At 41.5% G+C, this 18801-nt stretch overlaps 2 long non-coding RNA genes across 5 annotated transcripts in view; both read left to right on the top strand.

The window, feature by feature from the left end:
• Window positions 1-18801, top strand: part of LOC120676877 — an 89647-nt gene that overhangs the window by 56921 nt on the left and 13925 nt on the right. For 2 of the 4 annotated variants that reach the window (XR_005676019.1, XR_005676018.1), the window contains 3 exons: window positions 15849-15899; window positions 16073-16169; window positions 16354-16389. This is a non-coding gene — a long non-coding RNA (uncharacterized LOC120676877). Of the gene's footprint in view, window positions 1-15839; window positions 15900-16072; window positions 16170-16353; window positions 16390-18801 lie in introns of all 4 variants that reach the window. The other 2 variants (XR_005676020.1, XR_005676015.1) reach the window with 1 other exon arrangement.
• On the top strand, window positions 14669-15390 carry LOC120676878. Its single transcript, XR_005676021.1, has 3 exons — window positions 14669-14719; window positions 14830-14878; window positions 14966-15390. It is a non-coding gene; the product is annotated as an uncharacterized LOC120676878 (long non-coding RNA).

Raw genomic sequence — 18801 nt, 5'->3', positions numbered from 1 at the left:
AGCGGTCTTGGTGAGTCTATCAACAATTACCCAAATAGAATCATGCTTCTGAGAAGCATTGGGTAAGCCAACAATAAAATCCATACTGATGTCCTCCCATTTCCAGAATGGAATGGGTAAAGGTTGGAGAGTACCAGCTACTTTCAAGTGACTAGCTTTGACTCTTTGACAGACATCACACTCAGAAACATATTTCTATTTAAGATCCTGATACATCTTGGTACTACCGGGATGAATAGAAAACTTCGATAGATGTGCCTCATCAAGGATTTGTTTTCTAAGCTGGTGATTCTTGGGTACCACAAGACGAAATTCAAACCACAAAACTCCTTTATGATCCACACAGAAACATTTGTACTTTGATTCTCCCTGGGATAGCTTTTCCTTGATGATTTTGATACCTTCATCATGTAATTGTGCCATGATGATGCTATCATGAAGTGTAGGCTCCACAGCTATATGGTTCAGACTTCCTTGAGGTACCATTTCTAGGTTTAATTTCATCATTTCCTGGCATACAGTTTCGTTGAATGGCTCTACAGATAGACAATGGCATTGTGACTTGCGACTGAGTGCATCTGCAACTACATTAGCCTTTCCTAGATGATAATGCACTTCTAGATCATAATCCTTTATCAATTCTAGCCAACGTCTCTGTCTCATGTTGAGATCAGCTTGGGTGAAGATATACTTGAGGCTCTATTGGTCAGTGTAAATGTTACAATGAGATGCATAAGCGATCACCCGATTGTCTTGCATAAGTACACAACCAAGTCCCGTACCAGAAGCATCACAATAGACATCAAAAGGTTTGGTACTGTCCGGTGTAGCCAGCACTGGAGCAGTAGTCAGTCGCGCTTTGAGAGTTTTAAAGGCTTCTTCACATTTATCATCCCAAACAAATTTCACTCCTTTCTTTAACAACTCCATCATAGGTTTGGCTATTCTAGAGAAATCAGGAATGAATCGACGATAGTATCTAGCTAAACCGAGAAAACTACGAATCTGATGGACTGAAGTAGGAGATTCCCAATCCATCATTTCTTGCACTTTAGCTGGATCAACAGATATACCTTCACTGGAGATATTATGGCCTAAAAATTTCACACTATCCAGCCAAAATTCACACTTGGAGAATTTGACGTAAAGGTGATGATCTCGTAATCGCTGAAGAACGATGTGTAAATGCTGAGCATGATCTTCTTCATTCGTGGAGTAGATCAAAATGTCGTCGATGAACACCACGACGAATTTATCAAGTTCCGGTATGAAGACTGAATTCATCAGGTACATAAAGTATGCCGGGGCATTGGTAAGACCAAAAGACATAACCAGATACTCATAAAGTCCATATCTAGTCGAGAAAGCTGTTTTCGGAATGTCACAGGGCTTTATCTTTATTTGATGATAGCCAGAACGAAGATCAATCTTAGAGAAAATCTTGGCTCCAGCTAACTGATCAAACAGGATATCAATGCGGGGAAGATGATACTTATTTTTAATAGTGACCGCATTGAGTGGTCGATAGTCATCACATAGCCTCAAACTGTTGTCCTTCTTCTTCACAAACAGGGTTGGACATCCCCATGGTGAAGCACTTGGACGAATAAAACCCTTGTCAAGAAGATCTTGAAGTTGGATTTTCAATTCTGCCAACTCATTTGGAGGCATACAGTATGACCTCTTAGAAATAGGGGCGGTACCGGGTTGAAGCTCGATAACGAATTTGATATCTCTATCAGGGGGCATTCCAGGCAAATCATCTGGAAATACATCCGCATACTCACACACAACAGGAATATCTTCAAATTTAACTTCTTTTATGGCATAGGCACAAGAGTTGAGGCACTCTTGTTGTGGCAGATAGAGTATGGTGGCTCCTTGATAAGGTGAATCTATCTCAATAGCTCGGTAAGAGATATCTAACAGTACTTTATGTCTAGTCATCCAATCCATGCCCAAAATAACATCCATGCCTTCTAAGTTCAACAAGATCAAATCTGTCTTTATCAATTTGCTATCCAACTTAATTGGCACATGTCTAATGATTTGATTGGAAGCTCTCTTCCCACCAGGGGTTGCTATCATGCAAGACCTCTTGGTATGACAAAAATCCAATCCTAACCTTGCTCTAAATTTGGCACTTATAAAGCTATGAGTTGCACCAGAATCAAATAATATGACTGCGGGTTTATTGTGGATAGAGAAAATACCTGACATGACTGGTGCTCCTTCGGGAAGCTCTGCAAGAGTAGTGAAATTAATTCGCCCCTATCGGACTTGCACCATTTGCTTCTTGCCCTTGCCCCTGACCTTGTTGTTCTGGTTGGAGTTCTGCCCTGGGTAAGACTTCTTGGGTTGTGGGCAATTCTTGGCGAAATGGGAAGTACTGCCGCAATTGAAATATCAATTGTTGCCATTCCCGCGATTGGACTGTGGGGTATTTGGCCTTGGGCCAAACTGCTGCGGCTGCTGAAAGACTGGAGGTCTGAATCCTCCCTGTTGCTGAGGCGGCCTAAAAACAAACCTGCCCGTTGGGGCATTTCTCTGTGGAGCTCTTGGTGGAGTATTCTGCACCAGACGATACCTTGGTGGCTGAGCATTCGAGGGTCCTGTTGGTTCCTTTCGCTTCTTCTCGGCACGGTGCACGACAATACAATCTTCTTGAGTAATGGCCATGTTGACCTGCTCATTATAAGTATTTGGCTGAACATGGTTCAGGCGTTCCTTGAGCTTGGTGTTGAGGCCACGACGAAAATGGTCGCGCTTCTTGGCGTCAGTATCCGCATGATGGCCCGCGTACTGGCACAGGTCATTGAAGACCTGTGCATACTGAAGAACAGTGCGGGTCCCTTGATTCAAAGCTAAGAATTCATTCAACTTCCTCTCAATCAGTCCCTCGGGAATATGATGTGTCCTAAAGGCATTCCGGAATTCCTCCCAAGAGATAACATGTCCAGCAGGCTGCATAGCACAATAGTGATCCCACCAAATGCGAGCAATGCCACGAAGCTGCTGGGCGGCGAACTGGGCCTTGTTCGCATCAGTACAAGGTACTGCCAGCAAGGCGAACTTGGACTCAATAGTATGGAGCCAAGCATCGGCGTCCAATAGTTCATCAGTCCGGCTGAACAGTGGAGGTTGGGTACCAAAGAATTCCTGGTAACCCGCTGGTTCTTCATCACGTCCTCCACGCTGCTGTTGGCATGACGGATTCTGCTGCCCTTGCACCAGCTGATGAAGCAATTCGGTTTGCAAGGCCATTAGCTTGGCCAGATTCAGCGGTGGTGGTGGTGGCTGCTGAGATCCACTGCCAGTTTCACGGCCGAAGCCTTCGGGTGTTCCACGGCTATGACCAACCATCTGTAATTATGGAAGACATCCATTAGATACATTATCCTTGCTCCCAAAATCAATGGTATGTGCAATGATCATACATTGGACAGCAAAACAAAATCAGCAGAATTTAACAAATTATGGTGTAACACAATATGCATAACACACATTTGCTCAACAATCATAGCTCAAAATTGTCAATGGTTAGATAACTTCATTCGGATGGTGCTCACAGAAGGTGGTAATAGCTTTGAGGGCTGCTGTCTCAAAAGCATCCACAAGGTGATATCCAACCACCCCAATCTCAATAGGCGGCCAAGTAAAAGTAGGGTGCTGAGGAATGGTCATGGTGGCACTGCACTTCTGAACTCCATCCTCAGAAAACTGTCGTCCCTTGTACCGGGGTGGTTCTGGGTAGTGGAAAATATGAAGCATATCCCACAAAATCCTCGGAAAACCCTCCCAGTATAGGCAATCAGTATGAGCATATCCATCATCATCCCAGAAGATACTCGGAAGGTCCACCATCTGAATCCAAAAAGATTCAAATGTGAGTTATATAATTATCTCAAGGCTTCTCAAATAATGCTTTTAAGAAGACTGCGGAAAAAATGTGATTCTGATTCAAAAGATTATATGGTTTCACAAGACTTAGGAAGTAAACAAACCACAATTGGTACTGGTTCATCTTTTGAGATTCTTTGGAACGAAAAGATCATTATGTCATCAAAATGGGGCTAAAGATGAAAGCATGACTCAGATCCACCTTTTACATCCAAGAAAGTCTAAGTGTTTTCACAAACATGCTCCTAATATGAAGTTTCAACTCAACCTACCATTTAACCATACTAAGGCATATACATGATGATCCACGGTAGAAATTCCTTAAAAAGGCTCATGTAACAAATTCAAATTCTAGGAATCAAATCAAACATCATCAAACTATGCATGCACGATCTATTCGTCCTCTCAAGATAAACAATTGCCAACTAATGTTGGGCTTACGCGGTTAGTACGGTGGCATAACATAGATACGTCTCTCCCTATAATATCTAGTCGATAAATTCTAACCGTTCTTAACTTATCGAATCGCGGTTAGTGTACCTGCAGAAGATTGACAGAACATATATATACATTGAACCTTTCATGCCAGCACTCATGAAAGCGTTTCCATACATTACCGCTCACTAAAGAAGCGGCATCCATGCATCCAACACTGCATGGACAGTGCTCATACGCTACTGGGGCAACGTATTCACGGGATACTTTTACTCCCAATATAATCGACCGATGGTCAATATATTGGCAGTAGCTCAAGTAGGCCACTACTTGAGCACAGCGTTCGGTTCGCATCGCCGACGGGAAGGTCAGACTCCCTCAGCTGAATGAGGATCCTTACCTTCTTACCTTAGCGTAGGTGCGTAGGTGCGTCGTTACAAAATTTAAAAGATTGATTGTGCTCAAATGTAAGGTTTGACAGAAATGTAAAGTGCTGGAAGTCAGATATAAATAAACCATAAGTAGATAGCCACCTTGTAACTCCCATAAATTTCCCTAGGGCTTTACATTCTATGCACAATCCTTAACGTAACCAACGTAGTTTTATAAATACTTTGTTGGTCCAATTTTATACAGAAATCGATTTTTAAGGTTCCAACACCTCTGGTGTACACTTGTAGCTCTGATACCAGTTATGGCAGAACCACCTGAATTATCCCGGTTCAAGTGCGCTGGTCATCACCATAAAGGCAACACCGACTCAAACGCATTTCAAATGGAACAATTCTTGTTCTGTCGGGTAACGTCCCGATACAACCACCGGATCTCGGATCGAACAAGCATACCCCGCACGAAGTCGAGTCCAGAGATATCACAACCATATTTTTTTACAACACAGGCATAGTAGTTATTACAACAAGTTCAAAGTATTATTACAAATACAAACTCAGTAAAACAATATACAAAACATAAGTTTAAAGTTCAGAGTTTAAGCAGCGGAAAGAAAACACGACGGCTACAACACGTCGCAAAAAGGATATCAAGCTAGCCCAAGCAAGATATCACTCGTCGAGGTCATTACCGGCCGGAGACGGTTCCCACTCAACGGACCAGCCAGGGGGCAAAGAGCAGGGACAAGTCAGACTAGCGATCTGGTCCTCAAAACCCATTCCTGAAACAGGATTCAACAGCAAGGCTAAGTATACTAATACTCAGCAAGACTTAACCGTCAACGGATATACTAAGTCCACTTAGCTAGACTATGCAGGGTTCTGTAGGTTCTGGTTTTCTTTTTGCTGAAAAGCAATAAAGAGTAGGTCCTTAATTTCATAATTTAGCTTTCAATATTCTAGTTGATTAACCATTCTATGTAAGCAACTAATTCTAATAAACCATGGTGGAATTATAGTCAAACATCAAGTTTGATCAAGATAACATTACTCTTGTTACTCTGTGTGGCAAAGGGATCAAGCAGTCTCAATATCCGCGAGAGACGGACGATTCGAATCGGATTTCCAACCTTGCAAGGTAAACCTAACACACACATTTGGAACACCGTCGGGTCATTCCCAAACAACCGTTAACCTTTCATTCCGGTTTGTGGATAGGGTCACTCTCCCCGACTACAGGGCACCAACTTCCTCTCTGTACCCATGGTGTTGTGCAACATAAACATAAATAAAAACCTATCTCTAAGAGAGAGTGAAAGGTATATCCACTCACCGGTCCGATCAGCTACTAGGCTTACCGCATACCATATTTACGGCATGTGGCTAGTACGTTTAAACACTTAACCACCGCTACCACACACCACGACCTTAGCAGAATTCATCAACACAGACGGGGTCTCACCCAAGGTCATGATATCGAACATGACCCCGTCTGACGTCCTTATAGTGATTGCAGAAAGTAAACAAGCAACTCCTATTAAGCTCGCGAGTGACAGGCAATCACTCGACTTTTACCGGTCCTATAAGCATAGCAATTACTCGAACTCAAATCTAGTGTTCAATACATAGGTTCCTAGGATCATGCATCTAGGGTTTCAATTCAAATCCTAAGAACTGTAAATGCACAAGTAAGTAGTATATAAAGTGCATAATTTGAAATACTGGATTTATGTCCGGGGCTTGCCTTCGCGGCAGTCGCTACCTAAATCAGCCTTGGGCTCTTCCGGACTTTGGTCCGGGTCTTCAGTCAGTATAGTGGCATTCAGCTGGGCTTCTTGATCACCTTCTTCGGAATCTAGGATTAGCTCGTATGACCCGTCCGATAAAACAGTCGTATCTATATGTGATGCAAGAAACGATATTACAAACACATACATTTCACGATAAAGTTGTAGTCTAACAAATAGCAATCATACTTAGCATATGGGCAATTGTTTATAGAGTATTTACTTAACAAGTCTTACTACACCAAACAACAAGATTAACCTCACAAAGTAAGTTTTTAGTTAACTCATATAGCATGTAAATCATGGTTTGCTAAGAATTAAATAACTCAGCACACAAGCAGCATTTAAATTCAGAAAAATTACTGAAAACAGAAGGTATAGAGAGAAATCTATCCTGTAAATTTTATACCAAATTATGCAGCCAATTATTCATAATAAAACATTTATTCAGACAGTACCTAGAACAATATTAAATTCTACAGAACAAACTACAACACTTATGAATCTCAAAATTTCTCAGAACATGCTTCATATGCTTATGAACGTCCTATAAATTTTTCAGAATTTATCTAGGCACAAAAGAGAAGTAATAATTTTGGCAAAATTAAACCACATATGGTAAAACTAATTATCACAGAAAGTTCTATAGTGTTTATGGATCTAAAATTTTACAGACTTGAATATATGACCAAAATAGAGTTCCAAAAATTTTATCAGATTTTTATAACCAAGGAATCTATTTATCACAATTAAAGCCTTCTTATCAAGCATTAAGTCAAAGATATAGTTAAACATGTCAAAATTTCGCAAACTTTTGCAACAGCAAGATTTTAGTGACATGTACATATGGAAAAAGTTTCACACTCAGAGCTTTAATATTTTTACCAACACAAATACTTTAGTAACACTAAGAGATTTAGAAATCTTGAAACTTTGACCTAGTTAAATATGTTAAAAAGGGTTCAAATTTTTACCAGGCACTAGTAGCACTACAAGACACATTCTAGCCAAAAACCACATGAAGTTACTGAGTACAACTCCTATAACAATTAAAGCCTATTTAATCTATTCTCTTTCTTGGATTAAATTGCAGACAAAAAATGAAGATATGTATGTAACAAAAGTTGTAGGACTTATAACGAGGATTCCAAAACATTTGGATTTGTATTTTTATGATTTTTCTACGAATTTCTAGGCATTTTACAGGTTCACTATTTTTGAAAACAAAAATGAAATACAGACTTGCGCCTAGGCCCCTAGAATTCTGAAAGTATTTGCAGGGAGGCCCATAGCTGGAGGTTGAAGAACAGGGGCAGCTCGGCCGGCCAAAATCCGGCAAGGGGGCTCACCGGGGGTTGGGGAAAAGTGGTGGGGAAGCACCACAGCGTCGAGAGGAACCCGTGGGTGGCTTTGGTTGGAGCTGGGACGGCTGGTGGTGGCTCGTCGACGGCGAGCAGCGGCGGTTCGGAGTACGGGATCGACGGCGAGGGTGTTCCGGTGGTCGATAGGCGACAAGGAGCGGTTGGTGAGTTGCGCGAGAGCGAGGGAAGCTATTGTCGCCACGCCGTCCACTAGCACCACAGGACAAGGACACACCCCAAGTGTGGCTAAAGGCTTCCAAGGACGACGACCATGCCCGTCGCCATGTCCCACAGTGCTCCGCTTTAGGAACTACCGACTGTCCTCCCCCCTATTCGGGGAGAGGCTGACGAAACCAAGGACATTCCATAATGTAACCCGCCCCTCCTTGAACCTATAAAAGAGGAGGCGGGCCTCTCCCCAAGGGGGCCTACTCTAAGAGAGACACATTCTCGAGCTTGTTCTCCCCCATATTGGCACTTGCCTCAATCATCTCCCTCGCATACACTCGCGTACACTGAGACTTGGGAACTTCTCTCCCTCTCTTGCCCAAATTTGTGTCCCCTACTACAGGCACCCCCGGTGCAAGATAATATAGTGCTCACTCCTCTTGCTGGACGTACGGCCCCATCGGCCGGAACCAGGATAAACCCAGTATCATTGTGTTTCTTCTTGCATCAACCATCTAGAGACAGGGACGTGCAGCACCATCACTAGTTGGTGCTAGGCCATCGGGTCTAAACACCGACACCAACCTTATCTCTTCCCCAACCTGTCCCATGGCATCTTGGCACAAGGTGGCTTTCTGGATGCACGGGCGGCGACCTGCTTGACGCATGGGCGCGGGGGGCTCGCCCTACTCCTGGTTGCCACCCTCGCCGTATGCCATGGATGCACCCGCACGAGACTCCCAGCGGGTCACATTGGCCTGCCCTTCTGCTCCCTCTGCTTCGCCGTCGGTCTGTCCACAACCCAGTCCTATCCGAGCCTTGTCACCCTCTAGCACCCCATTCATCGGTCCTCCGGGCGCCCTCGTCGTATCTTTTGGCCTAGATGCACAGGACACGAGTTCCCCTTCTGCTGCTGCTTGCTGCCTGTGATTTGTGAAGAGGTCAGCAGTATAAGCTAAGGATGATTTATAATGATAGTAATTGTGGGCATTTAACTACTCCTTGCACAGATCTGCAGCCACCTTCAATGAATCCGCTCATTCCCAATCTCGATGGGTGAATACAGCCTCTAGGCTCGTCCCCTTCAAAAGGCCAATCAAAAGGGTGTCTTCTAATCCAGTTGCTTCGTGGCGGCTCATCCCTCCTCAGGATCTGTACAGGAAGTGATTTATTTTGTTCGACTCCATTTTCTCACACTATTAAGGTTTTGTCAGATCGATATGCTTATTTGCAGATGAGTCATCGAGATAAGAAACCATTGTATGTCACTCTACATATTTTTCTTGTCCTACCTATTGCTTTCAAGCTGCATGTATTAGATAGATTTCATAAATGGACTAGAGTGTATTTTCTGAACAAGACCTGGACTCTCAATGTTTAATGTTTTAGCCTGTTGTTTCAGTTATATATGTCTTGAGTAGTTCGATAGTGATGCAAGACTACTGATGTTATTTGCCCTTCTGATTTATTAAAAACTTGGTATAACCATTATTTGTCATTTTCCTTGTCCTATTTTGCATTGGACAACATCGGCATCTAGCATTAGTCATACTAGCTGCTGCTTTGGTCGCAATCCATGTGGAAAGCCAATGCTAGAAAATATATTTTCTGATTATTAGTTTTATTTGGGCAGTGTGTCTGTTCCTTATTAGCTCTAATGCTTAACTGTGACACCTCTGGTGTCAGTTTAACCAAAGCCAGTCAATTAACATAACTTCACACACAAATGAGCTAAGAAAACTTAAATAAGAACCCCATGTCTAGTTCTTGCAAACTTGTGTGTAAATATATGAGTGCATGTGTTTCAGTGCAATGTGCTTGAAAAACAATTTTTGGTACACTTTTAAACTTGACTTGACATGTGTGGTAAATAAGGCAATAAAATACACCATTCATAATGAGCTATAAACTTTCTATGCAAATCAAATTTAAACTGGAAAACCATCAGTTGAAATGATTAATGGAACCATTCTTTGATTGGTGAAGAGCCACTAGTACAAACAAAATAATAAAATGAGGCCACAAATATTCAACGCACAATTAGTTTTAAATCTTGAAAATCTTTTTAAAGAAAAGAAGACATAGAGACCATACTTACCTCGGAGGTCCAATAAAAAAAATATTTAGTATTCACTTATTTCTCAAATGACAACTCAGAGTAATGGAACAAAATAAAAATTCGAACAAAGGATTAAACATTCCTTTAGCACATAATATCAAATATTTATACAAAACAATAATGCATCCTTGTATATGAGTATGTGTGGATATAAAACTTGTTCCTTTAATATTTTTGAACTTTCATGCTCAACTTGTCATAAAAATATAGTATGAAGACACACCCATATTTTTGGGGCACATAATTTAATTTAAAAAGACTTTTTGCTAATTCAAAATTTAAACAAATCAAATAAACAAGAGTTCAATTTCTATTGGTAAGGAAATTGAAATGACCTTAAAAAACAATGCAAACATTCATATGAAAATAAATAGACATATTCACCATGTCATGTTAAACAAAAGCCTAGTTGAAGCCTAGGAGTAAAAGTGCAAAAATTCACATAGAATGATAAGTACTTTAATTGCCAGTTTTTGAAATAATTAAATAACTCTCAAACCATTGCTCTAATGAAAAATTGCATAACACGAAAGTTGTAGATCTCAAAAAATTGAGCAAAAGTGGTATTCAACACTTTTTCATATGAGGCCAAGATGGAGGAGAAAATTTGAGTTTACATAACTGGATTTTGAACTTCGAGAAAATTACAAAACTGCCACTGACAGCTTCTCCAACCTCTCGCCTCCCTGCTCCTTGCCTATGGCCGGGCCGTACACCGGCGAGGCCACCTGTCCCAGCCACTTGACCGCGCCCCAGCTCCAAAATGCTCCCGCGCCCCTGGTTTGCATGGCACCACTCCCTGCTGGCGACACCCGAGCTCGCCACGCGCCCTGCCAGTGCCACCGCTCGCCACGATGCCATGGCCGGTCGGCCACTGCCACACCCGTGCCCCTCCGCTGACCGGCTCTCCTCCCACTCATTTGCTTCGCAGTGAAGCTTCTCCCTCTCCCTTCTTTACTCCGCGCACTAGAGAGCCGAGCCCCGCCTTCCCCTGCGTCCAGAACCACCCGCCAGCCACCATTGCCGCCGCCCAAGCCGAGCTTGCCGTGGAGACCCCTCTTAAGGCCTTCCTCTGCACAAGCCGACCCCTGGAATGGAAGCTCCTCGGCCTCCTGAAGCTCTCCGACCTATCCTCTCCCTCATTCCCTCACCGGAGCATGGACGCCGGCGAGCAGAGCCATCGTCGGCTGCCCCTCACCGCGGACAGCCCAACTCCGACCTTCTCCCGACGAGCCAAGACCACCATTAGGTGCGGCTTTAGCCCCTCTCCATTTTCCCCCACTTTCCCCTCGCCGCCGGCCAACCCCATCACCGGAAATCACCCCGCCGTTCCTCCTCTGTTTCCTCATCTCCGCCAGGGACCTCGAGTTAAAATAAACAAAAGTTTCAGGGGTCTAAATGAAAAGTTTTAAATGAACTCAAAACAGCAAACTTCAAAAATGCCTAGAAAATCGTAAAAAAATCATAAAAATACATACTAAAATGTTCTAGAATCCTTAGAACAAGAACTACAACTTTTATTACAGTTACAGGTTCATATTTTGCTTTTATTTTAATCTACGAAAAAGATTAGATTAAATGGGCTATGTTTGTTCTAGGAGTTGTGCTCACTAACCATAGCTGGTTTTTGGCTAGGTGATATCTTGCAATGTTTCTAGTACCTGGTAAAAATTTGAATGCCTTGTGACACAACTAACTAGGTCAAAGTTCCAAGATTCCTAAATCTACTAGTATTGCTCATGTATTTATGCTGCTAGAAATAATGAGGCTCTGTGTATGAAACTTTTTCCTTGTATGCATGTCACTAAAAAATTACTGTTACACAAGTTTGAGAAATTTTAGATCAGTCTAACTATATATTTGAGTTAATTCTTGATAAGTAGGCTTTATTGGTGATAAATAGTTCCTTTGCGTAGAAAAATCTGATAATATTTGTGGGACTCTCTTTTAGTCATAAATGCATGTCTACAAAATTTGAGATCCATCTGATGACCATAACGGTAGATACAAAATGTGCATGTTATGCCATGAATAGATTTGTTATTTTGTCCTGGTAACAATAATGCTTGAATACTCATGATTTTTGCTACCATTACTAAACAGTGTTTGTATATGCTATATAAAAAGTTTGACTTGCTTTACTACAAATTTGATAATTCGAATAATAATGCATGTGTATACATTGTTTTATTCCTTGATTTTTATAATTGTGATGAAAATGCTTCATGTTTTTACTACAGCATGTTTAGATAGAAAGTAAGCTCTGGTAAAAGTTTTATGAGCAGAAACCTGGTAGAACCCTTTGTAGAATTTAAGTTTGATCAATGCATGTTAAATTTGCCGATTTTATATCTCCTGTTATGTGAGCAGATTAAATTTGGAAAAATTACAGTTCAGCACACATCGTGTCTACTTGATGCTGTTAAATTTTGAACTCCAGAGCAGGCGTAGTTTAGTCTGGATAAATACATCTTCATTAGTACATGCTCAGTTTTGGATAATTTTCATGGCTAGATGCTTTATTGTTTTTACTTGAAATTTTTTTACTGGGAGTAGCTGAGTAGATGAAGTACCTTACATAAAAATTGTAGCTCCAGAAACTAATCCTAACTTATGAAGTTAAATAGTCAAACAACTAGGTGTTTACATTTAATACAAAACCCGCCACACAGCTCTTTTATGAAGTAAAGTGAATTTAAGAACTACTCTATAAACAATTGCCCAGAAAATAAAGTTAACTAAGACCACCACAACAAACACATGCTATACTTGACTAAAACTTTATAGTGAAGGAAAGAAATATGTTTATATCATGTTGTAACAATATCATTTCTGCATGCATATAGAAACGGTAAATCTACTCGATGGTGGTTACGAATTGGTGCCCGCGAATACTACCACTCCGGAGAGTGTCTCTCTTAATTATACTGACTTGAATCAAGACCCGAACCAATGTTCGGAAGAGCCCAAGGCTACTTTTTAACAGTGCCCAAGAAGGCAAGCCCCGGTGCATAATCTCATTATTTTACACATTATATTCATCTTACTATTTGTATATGTTGTAATAATTTTTATTGCGCATTTACGTTTTCTAGGAGTTGATCGAAAACCTTAGGTGCACGATCCCTAGGTACCTATGTTTGTTATCCGGATCTTTTTCTCGACTAGTTGCCCCGCTAACTAGGTACGGTAAAAGTCGAGAGGTTTCCTGCCTTTCGTGAGATTATAGGAGTTGACTGACTTTAATTCCTGCTGAAATATAAGGACAACGGGCGGGGTTGTGTAGTTGTGATACCCCGCTGGTGTAGTAAAAAATGGCTAAGGTCGCGGTGTGTGGCTCATTTCGTTAAGCGTTTGAAAGTACTAGCCACATGCCGAGAAATATGGTAATCGGTAAGCTTAAGTACCTGATTGGACCAGTGAGTGGAACGATCTCGCACCCTCCTGGTAGAAGTAGGTTTATTTTTTGTCCGGACGTACGGGTGCAGAGACGTCAGGCTCTGTAGTCGGGGAGGGTGTTCCTAATCCACGGACTCGAAATAAAGGGGGAAAGTTGTGAGGGTGACTTGGTTCCCATACGTGTGGTCTAGGTTCCCCTGGCCAGGTTGAAATTCGATTTAGAATCGTCCGCCTCTCACGGCATGAGATTGCTTAATGTTTTCGGTCACACAGAGTAACAAGTGGAACATGATGATGATAATACTGCTGGTTGATTAAATGATTGCTCTACCATGTTTGTGTAGAGTTAGATGCAAACTTAGAACGGTTAACCCAACTAGAAGATGGCTAGATAAAATCTGAAAATAAGGATCAACTCTTAGTGGTATTTTTGGCAAAACAAACCCCACCAACCAAAAAGCCTTGCATGTCTAGTTATCGGACTATGTTATATCCGGTGACGGGTCAGTCTTGCTGAGTATTAGTATACTCAGCCTTGCTTGTGGCACTATTTTTCAGGTACTAACTTTGAAGATCTGTTTGCAAGTCTTACTTGGCCGTGTACCTTGCCTCCGGGCTGGTCTGTTGAGTGGGATGTCCCTTCAGCTGGTGCTGACCACCCTCCCGCTGAGTGACGCTTTCGTACGGGCTTTATCGATGCATCACGTTATTTCGCTAGTTATCTTTTAATGCTTCCGCTGAACAATGAGACTTTTATAATTTGAGTAGATGGAACTCTGTAGTACTTTACAATTCTGAACCTAGTTTGTAATAAATTTCTTTTCCGCTGCAATCACTCTGAGATGTATGAAATGTTCTGTGTTGTAATCTCTGGGCTCACCTTTGTGTGAGTGTTGTCTGCTAATCCTGGAATAGCGTGGCTTTTATCGAGGCTTCACTCGAGGACCTACCGGTGAGTGCCAATTTTGGGTCAGAGTTGCTTAGCAACAAAGATCAGTGCACCCGGGCCCAGTAGTTTTGGGTGGTTCCGCCACATCAACATTGCTGATTAGTGCATTTCTACTGATTCATAGTCTCATGTTGCAGAGCACAATACACATGTGATTTACTGCAAAGTTTGGAGTTTGGACCAAATAATATGTTTGTTAAGTGAGCATGCAGGTATAATTTCTTGTCAGATACTATCATACTATCAGTTTTAAGTTGTGGCTATTTCTTACAATGTTGCCTTAATGAGCTAATGTTCAGTTCTTTTTCACGTGCAAGGACAGAAAACTGAAAATGGTTCATATCAATTGTGTTGAGGAAACAAGTCCATATGTATGTCATCCACAATGTGTTTTCACGTGCATTGTTTATGTATGTGCTGGAAATTTGAGAAATAATGGTTGTTTCTATGGATTATAGAGATATAATACTTTTAACTGGGAGGCATCGGTATGCTTTGGTGGTTGGGAAGGCCGATGAGGCTAAGGCTATATCAGTTGTTGGGAATGTATTTCTCAAGTATTTTATAGTTAGTGGTACTGAAGAGGCATTAGGAAAGGTGAGCTCAATTTTTGATCAACTCAGAGCAATGTAGTGCCACTAATTTTCTCATGTTGGCAGCTAGTGCTCCTATAATTTGCATGACTACTGACCTGCAGCTCCTCTCTCTAGCTTGTATTGTTTCCAGTGGTTGTTGTTTCATACAGGAAAATTTGAAACTGTTCATTACTACCTAACAATTACTTTGGCCTTGGTTAGTATGGATTCGTGGCTCCTAAGAATAGCACTTTGATTTTTCCTGTTCTGTCAATTTTTGCTTTTGTTGATATGAACACTGCCTTTGTTTTGGTCAATTTTTCCTCTCAATTTAGTCAGGTATTTTTGCCTTGTTGTCCCCTGCTGTGTTGGGTTCACTGATTTCCTCATGTTTGCTACTTCTTGTTTCTGTTCTGTTTTTTTCCCATTCCTTCTCTTGATTGATGTCACTTTCACCTACATCTAATTATAGAACTGTGATGAGAACTAAGATAGTTTTTGGATCACATCATAATTAGGTCCAAAATGATTTTAAGGTCGATTTATCTCCTTTTTGTCTAGTATCTAGTCTAGATATTGTCAGCATGTACCATGAAAGAATCAATATATGCATGTTTCAGTATTATATTATGTTGTAGGTTTAGTGTCCTTCAAACTCATGTTAGATTGTTCTTTATATGATATTTGTGCATTAGCAAATTTAATCAAATATCATTTTGTATATTTCTGAGAGGTAAATGTGATTTGAGAGATGTAGTCAATGCAGGAGCACTCAGCAGAGCACTTCCATTCTTCTGCAAGCACAAACTTTTCTCTGGTAAATCACTACTAAGACGTACTTGATTATTGATAGCGAGTGTTGAAACTCTATTTTTCTTATCTGTCCATTCTTTTCCTCGATATTGACATGTGATTTTCACATTGTATTATATTTGTGAAATATAATGGACAACCTGTATAGTACATTCATTAATTTTTTTATTGTTGCAGTGCTCTTTTTGTCTTCGTGTATAGATTTCCTGGAAGCTTCGGGAGCTAGCCGCTGTACTTGTCAGGTGTTTGATGAAATTCCACATTTAGCAATCAAGTAAATATGAAATGACCTGAAATTTCAAGATTCTTATAATATAATTATGCCATCATTTAGTATTATAATTTTCTAGTTTCTTACTATACAACATTAAGTTGAGCATTACTTCACTAAGATTTTCGAAGCCAAATTTACCCAAGCATTTTAGTTTCTTCCTGACATTTACTTTCTTGTATTGTAGGAATGGAGTTGAGGAGTTGAGGGAGGGAGAACTTAGGTGAAGAACTTCTCCTTTGCTGCAAAGATCCGTCTTAGCATTTAGTTTGCTTTTTTTAAAGCTACCTGAACATACTTTGGGTTTTTTTTCGGCACATACTTTAGTTTCGGATTTTTTGCATTTCAATTTTGGTTACTGTAGAAGCATTTAGAGGCTAGTAGATTATTAGTTTGATAGATTAACTTTTGTTTTTGTTAATTACTAGTATGGTCTTACATACAATATTTGTTATTTGTGGTAGCTGATTGCTGTAACACCCGGTTTATAAAAGAACATAAACCGAGCAATCATATACGTGCCAGGATCAAGTCACATGTATATACAACAGAATGAACAGTGTATCATAGCACATATCACGTAAAAAGATATAATATAACGAATACGAATGTTATTTATTACATAAATGACAAGAATGTCTGATACAGCGGAAGCGAAGTACAAATACCAATAAAGCTCTCCGAAGCTGAAGCAGGGCGCCACAGGGACGTCGACTAGGAGACGAACACCTAGAAGTCCTCGTAGTCCTGGTAGCGCTGAACGAACTCCCTCGTGTCGGCAGGAACTGAGCAGCAGTAGCGTAGCCAAGAGGAAAAAGTAGAGAAGAGGCAAGAGTGAGTACACAACTTGTACTCAACAAGTATAACACAAACTATGAGGCTCTAAGGTTGGCTGACTCAACTGCATTAGCTTTTAAGTGTTGGCAAGATTTTATTAAAGCTATTTACTACGAGTTGATAAATTACCATTAACCCAGTTACATAGTAATTAATCAAGATTAAACATGATACTACTGAGAACCAAACCAAAACCAAGCCACCAAGGTAACCCCGAGAGGCACCTCCCTCGTCGGAAGGAGACAACCCCACTAATCAAAAGGAGGATCTGGGCCGCTCATAACCGTGAGCATGGCTAGTATACCAGTTTTACACTCTGCAGAGGTTGCACATCTTTACCCACAAGTCGTGAACTACGCCAGGGGTTCATCACACTTCCTTAGGTGAGATGACTAGCGACTCACTACGAGGCCGTTACAAAGAATCTCGTTGGTAAGGCATAACCGCGAGAGTTAGGTCAGCGACGATGGGGCCCACCTCCGGGGGTACAAGCACAGGAGCGCAATCCAAGCACAGACCAAGCCGGAGGAGCAGGGACCATTGAAGCTTACTACTCTTGCCCCGCAGGTAAGTTACTCCAAACCAAAAAGACCTAATTAGTAAGCCAAGTCTATCCCATTCTAGCCTTGTGGCAGCGCTGTTGTCCCAGGTTGTCGCTCTATGAATCGGTCCTTATGGAGAGTGGCCAACCCAGCACTAAGCACCGTGCTGGCCCCCTAAACCCTGTTTCTACAAAAACCATCTTTTAACGAGACGTGAGCCACTCATCCACACAGAGGGCCACTCTCAGAATTAAGTTCAAGTAAACCATTAATCAAATTAATTAAAAAGCACCAGAGTGTGTTATAGCGCAGGAACCTAGCACAACTAACCAAAATGCAACCCAAAGGATATATGAAGGATATAAAGTGGCTAGGAAAATCCTTATAGGCATACAGTATTAAAATGCAGTATGTAAATGTATTTAAAGGTGATGGGTTGTTCATGTTACACTTGCCTTCCTCATACTGCTCCTGCTACTGCTCAAAGTGCTCGGAAGACGGCTGCTCCGGGTACTGGTACTGGGGCTCCTCAGATGGATCAACGTCTACTCACGAACACATGGCCAAAACAATTCACAGTAATAAGCATACAAGCAAACACTAACAAAAACTAAGAAACAATACATCAATACATAAAAACAGCAAGAAAAACTAAGCTAAAACTATTCTACGCGTTACAACGATCGTGTGGATATAAAGAATGCTAAAAACGGAGCTAAAACGCATAAACTAGGCCTAAAACAAGGTTTCAGGGGCTTATTAGCAATAAAAACAGGGTTCCAGGGGCTTTTCTGCTAAAACTGAGGACTAAAACATAATTAAACTAAAGCTTCAGGGTCTAACTAACAAAATCAGCAGCAAAGGACGGCAGGTTCTATTTCCAGAAAGTCCAGGGGGTTAAGTGAATAAAACAGGGCCAAACCGTAATTACTTTTCTATACAGCTGGACCGCGGGTTGATATTAACAAAGGTCAGGGGCTCTTATGCAAAAATCACAGGCGAAGCGGTATCTTTGGATTAAGGCCGCTGGATCTAGATCCAACGTTCCAGATCGGATTGAAATGGGTTCTAATCTTGGGCGTATGTGGCGGATCGGACGGCTTGGATTGAAAGGGGACGACGGCGGCGGCGCGGGTCGCCGGGAAGCCAATTCCCGCGGCGGCGGCTCGTCGGAGATGCCCAAATCCGGCATTCCGGGGTCGTTTCGACCCGGGTTTGGGTCGGTTGGCCTCTACGCGGCATGCGCAAGCCACTAG

Source organism: Panicum virgatum, chromosome 5N (genome assembly GCF_016808335.1).
Source record: "Panicum virgatum strain AP13 chromosome 5N, P.virgatum_v5, whole genome shotgun sequence".
In the NCBI taxonomy this organism is placed as follows: domain Eukaryota; kingdom Viridiplantae; phylum Streptophyta; class Magnoliopsida; order Poales; family Poaceae; genus Panicum; species Panicum virgatum.
The sequence above is the reverse complement of the archived record's forward strand: the minus strand, read 5'-3'. Positions and strand labels throughout refer to the sequence as shown.